The 15,895-nt window shown below is 43.1% G+C and overlaps 1 pseudogene; it reads right to left on the minus strand.

Annotated features, from left to right (window-relative positions):
• Positions 1 to 10,398: 10,398 nt before the first annotated feature.
• Positions 10,399 to 15,349, minus strand: LOC111256758 (annotated as a pseudogene).
• Positions 15,350 to 15,895: the final 546 nt, after the last annotated feature.

Genomic DNA, 15,895 nt, shown 5'->3' on the forward strand with positions numbered 1-15,895 from the left:
CAAAACTGATAATATGAACACAGAGGATCTCAAATATCAAAATGCGGCACACACTTTTTCCGAAAGTACAGGGGTATTCCGGTAAAAAAAAGATACTCTCTCTCTCTCTCTCTCTAGAGTAAGGCGGACCTCAGAATAATAAAGGACCAAGAAAGAGAGATACGGATATGATTGAAAGAATGTGCGAGGCTAAACGGTTGCTGGGACAAAGGATCTAACCTGAAAAAAATTTGGCGCGCGCAAAAAGAGTTTCCACCGAAACAAATCCGAATCACCTTCCTTCTCCCTGTTGGATTCTTCTTCGTCTTTTTTTTTTTTTTGCTTCTTTCCTTTTTTTTTTTTTTTTGCACTTTCCTTTTTTTTTCTGATTGCTTTCGATCTTTTTTTTTTTTGACAGGGGAGGGGCGATCGGAGTAGTGGGATGGCGCGGCGCGGTTGTCGCAGGGAGGTGCGGTGGGCGCGGCTGGTAGGGTTGGCGAGCAGCGGAAAGGCGGCGGCGGCGAAAACTAGGGTTAGATGAAAAAAACGAGAAACAACAGATTAAACACAAGTAACCAGCAACAATTGAACGAGTAGGCACACAAATTCAACAAAGACACTTATTGAAAGAATGTGCGAGGCTAAACGGTTGCTGGGACAAAGGATCTAACCTGAAAAAAATTTGTTTTGGTTTTTGTGGACTGTAGGAAGGGAAAAACACTCGGTAAAACTCACCGATCAACCTGGAAAGCTGATACCACTTGATAGAGTCGGAGTGCCCGATCTTTCGGTGAGTGGAGATAAATTCGATTTGGTGGAAGTAGACCCTCACGATCCGACTACGACGAGCGAACCCGAAGCGCCAATGCAATCGCTGAACCAACTCCCGATGGTTACCAACCTCGCTGGTGCGAGATCAGCCTGATCACGAAGATCGATTCCTGTCCGCAATCGAAGAACGAACAAGAAAGAGAGGCGAGCAATCTAAATATCACTCGAAGGTGGAGTTCTGAATCACAAGGACAGCGCGTATTTGCGCGTGTTCAAGAGTAGCTAAAGCTAGATGTAAAACAAAACTCAAGTCGTAAACAAAAAGGACTCGGACTAAATAAAGGGGGCGCAGCCCCTGGAGTCCGAAGGAGTCACGGCGCCCAACCCTAGGCGCCCCACCTGGGCTGCCCTGTTGGGCCATCTTCTTATTCCGATGGGCCTTCGTTCCTTAACAGCATGATGAAGTTTAATTCTCTCGCACGGGCTCGAGTGATTGGCCCAACTGGAGGAGCAACTGGAGGCGCCTGAGGTGCTGCTGGTGTAGATGTACTCGTGGTGTCCTCATCAGAAGTAGACCCTCACGATCCGACTACGACGAGCGAACCCGAAGCGCCAATGCAATCGCTGAACCAACTTCCTGTGGTTACCAACCTTGCCAGCGCAAGATCAGCCTGATCACGAAGATGGATTCCTGTCCGCAATCGAAGAACGAACAAGAAAAAGAGGTGAGCAATCTAAATATCACTCAAAGGTGGAGTTCTAAATCACACAAGGACAACGCGTATTTGTGCGTTTTCAAGAGTAGCTAAAGCTTGATGTAAAACAAAACTCAAGTCGTAAACAAAAGGGACTCCGACTAAATAAAGGTGGCACAGCCCCTGGAGTTCGGAGGAGGCGCGACGGTAGGAGGGGGGCGCGCGCGACCAGGGGGTGGGCCGCGGCTCCCAACCCTAGGCGCCCCACCTGGGCTGCCCTGTTGGGCCATCTTCTTATTCCGCTGGACCTTCATTCCTTAACAGCATGATGAAGTTTAATTCTCTCACACGGGCCCGAGTGATTGGCCCATCTAGATGATCAACGGTAGGCGCCTGAGGTGGAGGAGCAACTGGAGGCGCCTGAGGTGCTGCTGGTGTAGATGTACTCGTGGTGTCCTCATCACCTATCCAGTAGTTGAGACTCGACTAGAGGATATCCCGGTTGTCTGCGAGTATCCTGATGTGTTTTCGGATGACTTGTCAGGCATGCCACCAAATAGAGATATCGAGTTTACCATTGAACTGCAACCCGGCACAGCACCAATCTCAAAGAGGCCATATCGAATGCCACCCGCAGAGCTGTCAAAATTGTTTGTGAAAAAGAAGGACGAGAGTCTGCGTTGTGTTGACTACCAACCTCTCAATGCAGTGACAATAAAGAATAAATATCCATTGCCCCGCATTGATGTTTTGTTAAATTAGTTAGCTAGAGCTAGAGTATTCTCCAAGATTGATCTTCGCTCCAGCTATCATCAGATCAAGATCGGATCGTGTGATATTCCCAAGACTGCCTTCTTGACATGGTATGAACTCTACGAGTACCTGGTTATGTCATTTGGGCTCACTAATGCACCTGCTTATTTTAGGTATCTCATGAATTCGGTGTTCATACCTGAGCTTGACAAATTCGTCATGGTATTCATTGATGATATCCTGGTGTACTTGAAGAATGAAGAAGAACATGCAGAGCACCTTCGTATCGTTCTTCAACGCTTAAGGGATCATCAACTATATGCCAAATTCTCCAAGTGCGAATTTGGGTTGGATGGTATTAAATTTTTAGGACATACTATATCCAGCAACGGTATAGCAGTTGACCCCAATAAAGTGCAAGAAGTGATGGACTGGAAGCCGCCCACTTCAGTTATTCAAATTTTGAGCTTTCTCGGTCTAGCAGGCTAATATTGGTGATTTATTCCAGATTTTTCAAAGATAGCTAAGCCTATGACTGAATTGTTAAGGAAGGGAGTAAAATTTGTGTGGAGTGACAAATGTGAAGAAGCTTTCCACACATTGAGGATATTATTGACCTCCGCACCAGTTCTAGCTCCGCCCGACACAACTAAGTCGTTCAACATTTATTGTGATGCCTCCAACACTGGACTTGGATGTGTTCTTATGCAAGACAACCGAGTCATTGCCTACGCCTCATGAGCGTTACGGCCACATGAGCTAAATTATCCTACACATGACCTTGAGTTAGAAGTAGTTATACATGCCTTGAAGATATGGAGACACTATCTCATGTGGACTCATTGTAATATCTATACGGATCACAAAAGCCTCAAATATGTCTTCACTCAAACTAATCTGAACATGCATCAAAGAAGATGGTTGGAATTGATCAAGGACTATGATCTGGAAGTGCACTATCATCCCAGCAAAGTAAATGTAGTTGCGGATGCTCTCAGCCGCAAGGCTCATTGCAATTGCTGGTCGGCAACCAACTTCACCGAGACGTTATGCAGTGCACTATCATCCCAGCAAAGTAAATGTAGTTGCGGATGCTCTCAGCCGCAAGGCTCATTGCAATTGCTGGTCGGCAACCAACTTCACCGAGACCTTATGCAGTGCACTATCATCCCAGCAAAGCAAATGTAGTTGCGGATGCTCTCAGCCGCAAGGCTCATTGCAATTGCTGGTTGGCAACCAACTTCACTGAGATGTTATGCTATGAGATGAGGAAACTCAATTTGGAGATTGTTCCTTCGAGTACATTAAAACCATATCTCAGTTGAACCTACCCTACACGATCAGATAGTCATGTCACAGTTAGCAGACAAAGAAATAAAGCTCATCAAGAAGAAACTTGCATAGAAAGATGAAGGCTATAAGCATTTCCGCCAAGATTGGCAAGGAGTTGTATGGTACCATGGTAGATTGGTTGTACCAAATGCTACCAATCTCAGGAAGCAGATTATGGATGAAGCACATCTGTCTAAATTTTCAATTCATCCCGGTAGTACCAAGATGTACCATGACCTCCGGCAAAATTTCTGGTAGAGTGGGATGAAACCAGATATTGCACGCTATGTCTTGGAATGCGACACATGTCAGCGAGTCAAGGCAAGCCACTTGAAGGTAGCTAGCACTCTACAACCGCTACCTATTCCCTCGTGGAAGTGGGAGGATATAATCATGGACTTCATAGTCGGATTGCCTAATACCTCTCGCAAGCATGATTCCATATGAGTTATAGTGAACAGACTTACCAAGAAAACGCATTTCCTTCCTCTACACACCACTTACACCACACGGAAGTATGCGGAGCTGTATCTTGATCGAATTGTTTCCCTACAGGATGTGCCAAAAATGATCATCTCGGATTGAGGTATTCAGTTTGTAGCACGCTTTTGGTAACAATTACAGTCTTCACTTGGCACTAAGCTGATTCGTAGCTCAACGTATCACCCTCAGACAGATGGACAAACTGAGAGGGTCAATCAAGTATTGGAAGATATGCTACGCGCTTGTGTCATCCACTACGACAAGAGCTGGGATAAATGTTTGGCTTTGGCAGAGTTCTCATATAACAATAGCTACAAAGCTAGCTTGAAGATGGCACCTTTCGAAGCCTTGTATGGTCATAGGTGTCGAACTCCGCTTGGTGACTAAAGCGGAAGAGAAGGTGAGGATTATCTAGAAAAACCTTAAAGCTGCTCAGTCCTGACAGAAGAGCTATTCTGAAAAAAGGAGGAGGCCTATACAGTTTGAGCTTGGCGATCATGTATACCTCCAAGTGTCCCTGACCAAGGGTGTATAACGTTTCGGAATTAAAGGAAAACTAGCTCCCCGCTATATTGGTCCATATGAGGTTATGGAAAATTGTGGACCCGTAGCGTATCAAAATAAACTCCTTGAGAAGCTTGCAGCGATACATGACATTTTCCATGTTTCGTAACTCAAGAAGGGTGTTCGAGTTCCAACAGAAATTCTTGCACATGAGGAATTGGAAATCTAACCTGATTTATCTTACGTGGAGTATCCTATTAAAATCCTCGACCGGAAGGAAAGACACACTCGAAGACAAGTGGTGAGAATGTTCAAAATTTAGTGGAGTAATCATACAGAAGATGACGCGACATGGGAAACAGAGGAGTACCTCAACGCTAACTTCCGAGGTTTTCTTTTCGATCCAGGAGGTACGTTGCACAAACCACACTAGCCTTTTCACTCAAATCTCGAGGTGAGATTCCTTTAAGGGGGGTAGGTTGTAACAACTCTAGTTAAGCTAAACTTGGTTAAGCTGGAATAGGAGGCTTAGACTCTAATCTAGCAAGTGAAAGGTCAATTTTGCCCTCAAAAGTTCAAATTGGGGTTTAATTTGAAACTTGAAATTTTATATAGGAAATTAAAGGTTTGTCAAACTAAAAGTTGTAGAGTTTTACATTTATAAGAACTTTCCTTATTAGCACTTTTGCTAGTTTGGAGTGAAAGAAGTTCAAACACTAGAATCAAAATCAGTAGTAATTGAAACTCACTTCAAAAACTCCAAGTGCTGAAATCAGTGAAAAACCTTAACTTGGTAGTCCTGTTTCTCACAAATTCATATAAGAACTCAATTCAAACCCTTTATACAAGTAAGTGCTTTAGGTCCTTTACAACTTCAATTAATAGAGTTTGGACAAAATCTGCACAAAAACCCTTAAAAGTTGAGGTCAAAGTCGACCAAAATGGTCAACTCGGCCCAAACCTGAAACTGGTGCTAAGTCTGAAATTTTGGCGTTCTGCCAAACTTTGGGCCATTTAAAACTCAAATCTATTTCGAATTTGAGCTGGAACCTTTTGTAAAGTTTGAACTTTGGCTTGGGGACAACAAATCTTAGAAAGGGAAATTTTGAAGTGTAGTTGAAATTTTTTGTTTAAATCTCACTTAAACCCGAACCCTTCACCCTGTCTCACGTAACCCCCACACCAGATCGCGCATGGCGCGTGCCTTCCTAGCTCGCCACCGTTGCGTGGACGTCCCCCACCGGCGAGCCCACCGTGGCCTATCCGCGCCATGATGAGATGAGTTGACGTGCCGCCTTGCCCAATGACCTCGCGACCCTATCCTCCCCCAGCCCGAGCATCTCCTTCATCCAATGCCATGTCGCGCCCTGCCCATCTCTCTTCGCCACACCATGGCCGCGCACTAGCTAGCTCCGCTCTACCCAACCACGGCCCTAACGGTGACAACTCACAAGCCGCCTCCGCTAGTAGCCTCGCCCGATAAGGCGGATTCTTCACGCCCATATCCTGGCTGCCCAATGCCTGGAGGTCCCTTGCCCCGCAGCTCTGCACACTCCACCAATGGTTCCTGCGGCCAATAATCTAGCCACCAGCCGCTCCATAGCGCCCGGCTACCACGTTGAGCCCACCCATGCCTCCACGCCACCCCGCAGCATTGCCCAACTGCTATAAAAGGCAACCTTCCGCCGCCAGATGCTCTGCCCTGCCCGTGAACGCGCAAGCGCCCAACGAAGCTCTACTCCACCTCCCGCTCACCGCGAAGCTCGCTTATCCGCGCTACACTACCCCTCGCCGCCGCTTGCTCTAGCTCCACCACACCACCACGTAGCTTCTACCGCCGCTCGTTGCCCGCCAAGACTCTCGCCGGTGTCGGACCACTCGGGCACCGCCGCCACCACCGCACTTTCTTCCCTAGCGGCATTCGCCGTCGACAAGTCGCCGCAACCTGGTGAGCTCACGTGCTTCCCCCGTTGCTTGTTTGCTGGGATTAGCCCCTGAGTCACCGGATCGAGTAACGCCCGCCACCGTCCGCGCCATAGGGGCTTGGTTGTGAGCTTTTAGTTTTTGTAGGGGCCTGACTGTAAAACTTAAGGGCTTACCTATGAAACTTTAAAACTTCTAAGGGTCTAACTAAAAAACTACCCCGGTATATTTGAAATAAATTCTCAGAATATTGGATGAACTTTGGAAATGCACAGAAAAATACGAAATCAACTTTATGGAACTCAGTGTAATGTGTAGTTTCATAGAAAAATAAATTTGCCCATGTTACTTTTAGAAATAATGGTCTATAATTTTATTTCTTGTTTTGCCCATTTAAATCATAGTAAATCACAGAAAAATGTAAAAATAACAAAACCACCTCTGAGATGTTTGTTGCACTAAGAAGAACTTTAGGAAAATACTTTGCAGCATAGTTTGGAACTTTAAATCACAGTTTAACTTCTATCTGTGAAATCTATGGTTAAATTTATCTTTTTGCCTAGAGATTAATCTAGGGCAGAGAAAAATGTGAATGCACTTGGAGTAGTTCAGTTTGAAGTATAAATCTTAGGAAAAATATGAAACCCTGGTTGACACTTAATGAGACACACCTTCCTTTTTATGGATAGATAAATAGGGGATATATGTGGAAAATAGATGTCCTTCACTAAAAATCATGAAAAATTTACCAAAGTCTCTGTCACACATTCAACCCACTGCTAAAGTTTCACCCTCAGAATCACTGTAGATTTTGAGAAAAAAATGGTTTAGTACATGCTACCTTTGGGTAATGAAACAATTTTAATTATTTTTGTACTAGTCCAATGTATCCCAAATTTTTACAGTAACTCAGGGACGACATGATTGAGTTATTGCTAAATTCTTAGCATCATATGTTGCTGCTTGTATATGGGAACAAAATTTGGAAGATGAACCGATTTAAATGAATAAAAGAAAATGTTAAGTCATAGTAAGGTTAAAATGGTAATTTATGGAAGAGGTAAAAAAACATTTAGAAACATGATAACTTTCCAAATGAACCTTGAGAAACCCTAGAGTGACCCCACTTTCCTTTGTGAAGTCTAAATTATAAAACCTTAAATGTGTACAGAATCACCATCAAAGTCAGCCCCGAGTTTTATACCACAACACACCTTACTTCATGACGATAATGAAAGTCTAGAACCTTATTTAGGTGAATGTGGTCGAAATGCAATTTACACTTCAACAATAATTCATGTCTTGCATCCTGCATGTGAAAGCATGGAAAATTGAACTACCTGCATATGCATATCGTGTGGAAGTTAATATCACCGATGGAACCTACGAGCTCCACCCCACGCCGGAAGAGGAACCCACCGCCCGAGCCAGATAGAGACCCCGAAGAATAGCTAACTTTCTCTGAACCTGAAGGCAAGCCCCGGTGCATGATCCCCTGTGTTAAACTATTGCAATATGTTGATGCTTATGATTGTGCATTTACATTTCTAGGAGTTGATTGAAACCATAGATGCATGAAACTTAGTACCTTGATCTGGACCCTAGTTGCTAAAGTCGAGTAGATGCAATGCTAAATAGAACTGAGTAAAAGTCAAGTGATTGCCTGTCACTCGTGAGCTATAGTATAACCATAAGGATGATGGACGGGGCCAGGCTTTATTGTTCAGTACTTGGTGGTTTGCCTCGTCTATCTACTTAAAATGGACTAAGGTCGAAAAGTGATAGTGTTCGTGATCAAGTGTTTGAAAGTACTGATCTCATACCTAGTATGGGATGGGGCAGCCTAATACCTGATTGAACCAGGATATGAGTGTTTCATTCCACTGTCTCTGGAAACTAAGTTTTCCCCAGGTGCATCATGTAATGACAAGTGCAGTCACAGGACGGCAAAGGCCGGGACTATTGGGCTTTGTACCAAGGGAAGTGGACTCGACATGTGCCTGGGAATTGATGGCGATAGCTGACAAGTGAAGCGATCCGTTGTGGTGCGTGGATGTCGTGGGATTAGGTTCGCCATGCATTGTTAACAAACTCGATTCGAATTGTCTGCCTCTCACAGTTTGGGACTACTTGATCGCTATGCTGCACTGAGTGAAGGTGGAACATGATGGAAATATTAAACTTGATGCTTGTCATTAATTGTTTGAAAACTATGTTCGCTTAGTATAAGTTGCTAATTTAGATTGGTTAATGAACTTAGAACCTAAGCTAAAATGTTGAAAGTAAGGATCAACATTAGTCGCTTTTAGTAAAAACAAACCCATAGCCAAAGAGCTTGCATGTCTAGAAGTTAGTGGTTTAGCAACCACCGTCGGGTCAATCTTGCTGAGTATTACTTGCTCAGCCTTGCTTGAGGCATAACTATTCAGGTAATGTCGATAGTTTGGCTGCTAGCGTGACTTGGCCTACCCAGCTCCCTCCGGGTTGGACGGTCGAGTGGGATCCCTCCTTGGACGGTGAGGATAGGGGTTATTGATATCATTGTTGGCTTTGCCATGGTATTATGTACCAACATTTAGCTTCCGCATGTTTACTTCTTCATTGTTTACAACCTTGCAAACTCTATCTGAATTTTGAAAACTCTGATGTAATGAATTGTTGAACTACATCAATATGATAGGAATGTTGTAATCTTTGTAACCACTCACCTTCGTGTGAGCCATGCTTCTCGATCCTGAGTATGTGGTTTATCGGATGAAATCCGACGGTTATCATTGTTCTTTATAGAGCTAAAGGGTCAGGAAGCCAAACTCAGCAGTCAAGTGCTTGACTGGAGGAATGCTCATAGTTGCGTCGTCGACGAGGTTGAGCAGCTCAAGGCCTAGTTCGCGGAGGCAAGGGAGGACCGTGAAAAAGAGAGGAGTAGGTGATGAGACTTCGGGGTTATGTTGGTCGAGGCTATGCTTGCTGTCAGAAGTCATGCGACCACTTTGGAGAGGAAAGAGCAAGATCTCAAAGAGTTATCTGACGCAGCGCAGGCCTTGGTCTACGTGATGGATCCCCCCAAGGAAGGAGTGGAGTCCCGCCCCTTAATTGCGAGATTGAGGGATGCACCAGCCTAGATCACCAATATGTGGAAGTCTGTTTGCAAGCAGGTCTTGGAGATTGTAAAGTCTTTTTATCCAAAGGCAACTTGGCTTTGGTCGCACACTGATATGCACATGCCTATGCAACGCGTGTAGCAAGCTGTGTGGCCTGATCTTCTCGTAGGATCCGCGAACTTGATAACTTGTCGCTGCGAGACCTGGTGAAGAGGCAGTGCACCGCGAGGCTGTCCATGCGATGAACTACCGAGACAATCACCCTTACACGTACTGACGAAACAGCCCACGCAATCACGCCCTATAGACGTGAAGGCACAAACTGGGTGAACCGTAGTTCAACGTTCTACAACTCCCTCCGGAATCGAAAGAACAAGTGTTGCAAGCCTCTCAAGAGTCACACATAAACAAAACTCCATGAGTTTGTGTATTCTGAATTTAGCCAATCAAGATCTGAACTTTCATTGTCTAGTACAAGATATATATAAAGATAGGGGCATTCAGTTTGGAGTAAATGGCAGCATGCGCATGCACTAGTGGATTTCGTGGCTGGTTCGCGCGTCTTTCAGCTCCTGGCAGCAGTTACTAAAATGAGCATTACTCTTTATTGGGAAGTCCAAATAATGAACCGTTTGATGGACTGGAAAGTAGACTTGAAGACGCTTCCATCCACATATAGAACACCGTCTAATTCCTTGTATTCTGTCCACGGTGATGCTTGGAATTCGTACCATGTGTCAGTCATCTAGCTTCTGGTGGCATTCCCATGCAAAGGTGATGAACCACCATTTCATTCATGCACACCATAGGCTTCTTCATTCAAATGTCTAGGGGCTTGAATCCATCTTCATTACATGCTAGTTCATACACTCCATCATTCCTAAGGACATTGGAAGAAGAAATCAAAAGCATAGGCTCATTCAAGATAAACTGATTATTAAACATAAGGTTAGTGTTCACCTGAGAATGAATTTCCTTCTCCAATTGTTTAGCTCTACTTCTTGTAATCGGACCAGCTATATCAAGTGGAGTTTCATGTGAAGATGAGTGAATGCTAGGAATGTCCTCATTAGCCTCCCCCTCTTGAGAAGGAGTCATCCTCGACTCAGGCTCACCAACAAATGGAAGCAAGTCTTTGACATTGAATGTTGTACTCACATTGGAATATTCAGGTGGCAGCTCAATTTTTTAAGCATTATCATTTATCTTTTGGAGAACCTTGAACGGACCATCACCCCTAGGAGATAACTTAGTCTTGCGATGTTGGGGAAAACGATCCTTGCGTAGATGTAACCACACAAGGTCTCCTGGCTGGAATGCAACCTTCTTCTTACCTTTGTTTGCCTACTTTGCATATTGTGCTGATTTCTTCTCGATATTTTTCCTTGTCTCATCATGTAGTTTCTTGATAAAGTCTGATCTCTTTGATGCATCCCTGTTAACTTGTTCCTGCAATGGTAAAGGCAAAAGATCCATGGGAGTATGCGGTTTAAACCCATAAACAATTTCAAATGGACAAAAGTTTGTTGTGGAATGGATTGCCCTGTAATAAGCAAATTCAACATGTGAAAGGTAGTCTTCCCACTACTTCAACTTCTTTTTCAACACAGCACGCAACATGGTGGACAAGGTACGGTTGACAACTTCAGTTTGCCCATCGGTTTGCAGATGACAAGTGGTGGAAAATAAGAACTTCGTACCAAGCTTAGCCCAATAATGTCTTCCAAAACTAGCTTAGAAATTTTGTATCCCGGTCTGAAACAATAGTCCTTGGCACTCCATGTAAACGAACGATCTCCCTGAAAAACAAATCAGCAACATGTGAAGCATTGTCGTTCTTATGACATGGAATAAAACGTGCCATTTTAGAGAATCGGTCAACAACAACAAAGATAGAATCCCTCTCCCTCTGAGACCGAGGTAACCCCAAAAAAAAATCCATGGATATATCTTCCCAAGGTACATTCGGAACTGGTAATGGAGTATAAAGACCATGGGGATTAAGGCGGGACTTAGCTTTCAAGCAGATTATGCAGCGTGCAACATATCGCTGGACATCATGTCGCATATGTGGCCAAAAGAAATGATCGGAGAGCATGTCCAATTTCTTTTTGATGCCAAAATGACCAGCTAAACCACCAGCATGTGCTTCCTGCAAAAGAACTTGATGAATCAAGCAGGCTGGAATGCATAGTTTGTTAGTCCAAAATAAAAAACCATCATGCACATAATACTTGTCCAAGCCTTTTCCAGCAATGCAATGAGAGAAAGGTTCTTTAAAATCAGAATCAGCTGCATAGAGTGTTTTAATGGATTCCAAACCAAGCACTTTTGTATCTAATTGTGTAACCAAACCACATCTCCGTGATAAAGCATTGGCAACAATGTTATCTTTTCCACGCTTATGTTTTACAACATAGGGAAATGTTTCGATGAACTCAATCCATTTAGCATGTCTACAGTTTAGTTTGCCTTGACTTTTTAGATATTTCAAAGCTTCATGATCAGAATGGATGACAAATTCTTTAGGTAACAAATAATGTTGCCAAACTTTCAAAACTTGAACTAAGGCATAAAGCTCTTTATCATAGACAGAATAATTCAAATGTGGATCATTCAACTTTTTAGAAAAGTAGGCAACAGGTTTACCTTCTTGAAGTAGTACACCTCCTATGCCAATACCACTTGCATCACATTCGATCTCAAATGTCTTACCAAAATTAGGAAGCTGTAGCAGCGGTGCTTCACAAAGCTTTGTTTTTAGCTCATTGAAGGCTTGGTCTTGTTCATCACCCCACTTGAATGGAACATCCTTCTTTGTCAAATTGTTGAGGGGTGCAGCGATGGTGCTAAAATCTTTAACAAAACGCCTGTAAAAACTGCAAGACCATGAAAACTTCTAACTTGACTCACATTTGTAGGTGTAGGCCAATCCTTTATTGCTTTAATCTTTTCTTCATCAACTTGAATTCCATCTGCAGAAACAACAAATCCAAGAAAAATAACATGGTTTGTGCAAAATGTGCACGTAGCAATGTTTCCATTCAATTTGTCAGCTCTCAAAACAGCAAGAACTTGACAGATATGATCAAGGTGTTCATCAAATGATTTGCTATAGATTAGGATATCATCAAAATAAACAACAACAAATTTGCCAATGAAAGCTCTTAACACATGATTCATCAAACGCATGAAGGAGCATTTGCCAAACCAAAGGGCATCACAAGCCATTCATAGAGACCAAATTTAGTTTTAAATGCTGTTTTCAATTCATCACCTATTTTCATTCGAATTTGCTGATAACCACTACGTAAATCAATCTTGGTGAAAATAGTTGAACCACTCAGTTCATCTAACATGTCATCAAGCCTTGGAATGGGATGACGATATCGAACAGTTGTAGCATTGCTAGCACGATAATCAACACACATACACAAGAGCCATCTTTCTTTGGAACTAACAAAATAGGAACATTACATGGTGATAAGGATTCACGAACATACCCTTTGTCCAAAAGCTCTTTTACCTGTTGCTGAATTTCCTTTGTCTCTTCGGGATTGGTGCGGTAGGCTGGACAATTTGGAAGAGAAGCACCTGGTACCAAATCAATTTGATGCTCAATTCCGCGAAGTGGAGGAAGTCCAGCTGGTACCTCATTGGGAAAAACATCTTCGAAGTCCTGTAAAATATCAAGAACAACACTAGGCAGCGATGAAGGTAAATCGGTAGTTGAAAGTAGGACCTCCTTGTGCAAGAGCACAAAGAATGGGGCTGTGGTGTTCTTCACTTCTCTCAAATCACTCCTGCTCACAAATAAGCACTCATTTTGGCGTAGCTGTTTTGAAGTGGAATGAGGCTTTATGTGGCTGGATGGGGTAGGAGTCTCTCCCTTACTAGTGTTGTGGGCCTCACTTAATTTTCTTTTCTCAGATTCTTCTCTTTTCATGCGAGCCACATCTGAAGCATGTATCTCCTCTAGAGATAAAGGAACAAGAACAACCTTCTTGTCATTAGCAATGAAATTTTATTTGTTAGACCGTCCAAAATGCACCGAATCCACATCAAATTGGCAAGGCCGACCAAGCAGCAAATGGCATGCTTGCATGGGGACAATATCACAATCAACCTCTCCATGATAATCACCAATGAAAAATGACAAACAAATCATGGCTGAAACCTTAACTGTCCCGGAATTATTCAACCATTGCATATGGTATGGATGTGGATGGCGACGTGGCTGCAAACCAAGCTTCTCAACAAGCAAAGCACTAACAATATTATTGTAGCTCCCACCATCTATGATGAAATGGCACACTTGTCCTTTCACTTTACATCAGGACTGAAACAAATTATGGTGTTGTCCTTGTTCAGCAGCAACAAACTGAGTGGAAAGAACTCTCCTAACCACCAAAGAAGGTGATGGTGTATTCATTGTACAAGGCTCCAAATCAGGAAAATCAGCAAGCAACTCATCAAAATCAGCACTAGTAATCTCGTCAGAAGATGGAGAAATAACATCTTGTAACATGTCATTGTGAGCAAAAGTTGGAATAGGTTGAATGGCTAAACAATTCAGACCTAGCTCAAATGTACCATCCTCAGCTGAATACTCACAAGTATCAAGATTTAGGTGTGCAAATACATTGTTAAACTCTTCATCCTCTTCACTTTGAGAATCATAAGAACCATCAGCAAGTGCAATAATGGTATGCCGATTGGGACATTCAGCTTGTTTATGCCCATGACCACCACACTTAAAACATTCAATCTTGCTTGTCTTGCGTTGGGTGGCTTTAGAAGAAGAATTGGGGTGATTTGAATTGACAACTTTACCTTTCACATCCAATTGTTTGGAAGAAGTTGAAGCAGATCTAGTATCTCCACGAAAGGAAGATTTGGACATGGCAGCTCCTTGCTGCTGTGATTGAGGCCATGAAGTAGAATTTTTAGGAGATGAAAAGGAAGCATTATGTTTGTAAGACATAGCAAGTTGCCTGTCAGCCCTGTTTGCAAAATGAACCAATTCTGTGAGAGTTGTGTAATTGGTCATATCCACCTTATCAGCAATGGGCTTATTGAGACCAACCAAAAACCTAGCCATTGTTGATTCCTCATCCTCAGTTATCCCTGTATGAAGTAAGCACATTTCCAATTCCTGAAAATATTCATCAACACTGTGAGTACCTTGCACAAGATGTTTCAGCTTCAAATGTAGATCAAGAGAATAATATGCAGGAATAAAATGACGTCTCATTTCCCTCTTCATGTCTTCCCAAGTTATACGGTCATGCCCAATTCTATGATATTCAGTACGGATCTGATTCCACCAAGTTATGGCATAGCCTTTGAACTCAATGGCTGCAAGCTTTGCCTTCTTTTCAGCAAGGTATTCATACAAATCAAATATTTTCTCCACTTTGGTTTCCCATTCAAAATAATCATTAGCATTCTCCTTGCCGCTGAATGGAGCAATGGACACTTTAACCTTGCTCAAACAATCATCATTGTGATGTCGTTCATGATGACGCCGACGGTGATCACCATAATGACCATGGGCTCCAAAACGGCCAAAGTTGTCACCACCATGATCATCATATCCACCACGGCGACCATAAAGATCACCTCCATGTTCAGCACTATAATTTGAAAGCGTTTCAGCATCAAAATAAGTAGGATCACCAACTGGAACATGTCGTGCATGACCAAAACCAGCAGCAAATCCTCAGCCACGGCCACCACCACGGCCACCAGCACCGCCACCACCATGGTGATCGTCATCCTCATTATCATGAGGTGGAGGTTCCCCATGCTGTTGCTGAATGGATTGCTGAAGTTGTTGCATTCCTTGCATCAATTGACGCATTTGTTCATGCACCTCCTGAAGCTCTTGAGCAGAAATAGTATGGGAAAACGAGTCTTCATCACCAGCCATGTTAGTAACAAGGAGACAAAAACTAATAGGACAATGAATATGTGGAATCACTCCCTCACCACTTACAAAACAAGTTCTTTCTCTCCCTGAAAAGAGCAAGAACCGTGGTTGCAATCTGTAGTGGAAGAGTGATTGTAACAACGACGACGGTGCAACAACTCACGGTGCTTTTAAGTGGAGCTTGGTGGGGTAATATGTAAGTGGAATGCGTTGAAATGTAGTGATGCAAAACCGAATAATAATCCAAGAACACAAGTCTAAGTTGCTGAATATAAAAGAAAAGATGCACAAAGAAAGGAACAAGGTGTAGGAAGTGGATAGATGAACACCAATTGCACCAACCGAAACTTGTTGCTGCCCAAACCCCTTTTGCTGTACTGAACACAATTCTCTTTTATTTCTTTTCTTTCCTTTTTTTTTTG

This window comes from Setaria italica, chromosome III, assembly GCF_000263155.2.
Source record: "Setaria italica strain Yugu1 chromosome III, Setaria_italica_v2.0, whole genome shotgun sequence".
NCBI classification, from domain to species: Eukaryota; Viridiplantae; Streptophyta; class Magnoliopsida; order Poales; family Poaceae; genus Setaria; species Setaria italica.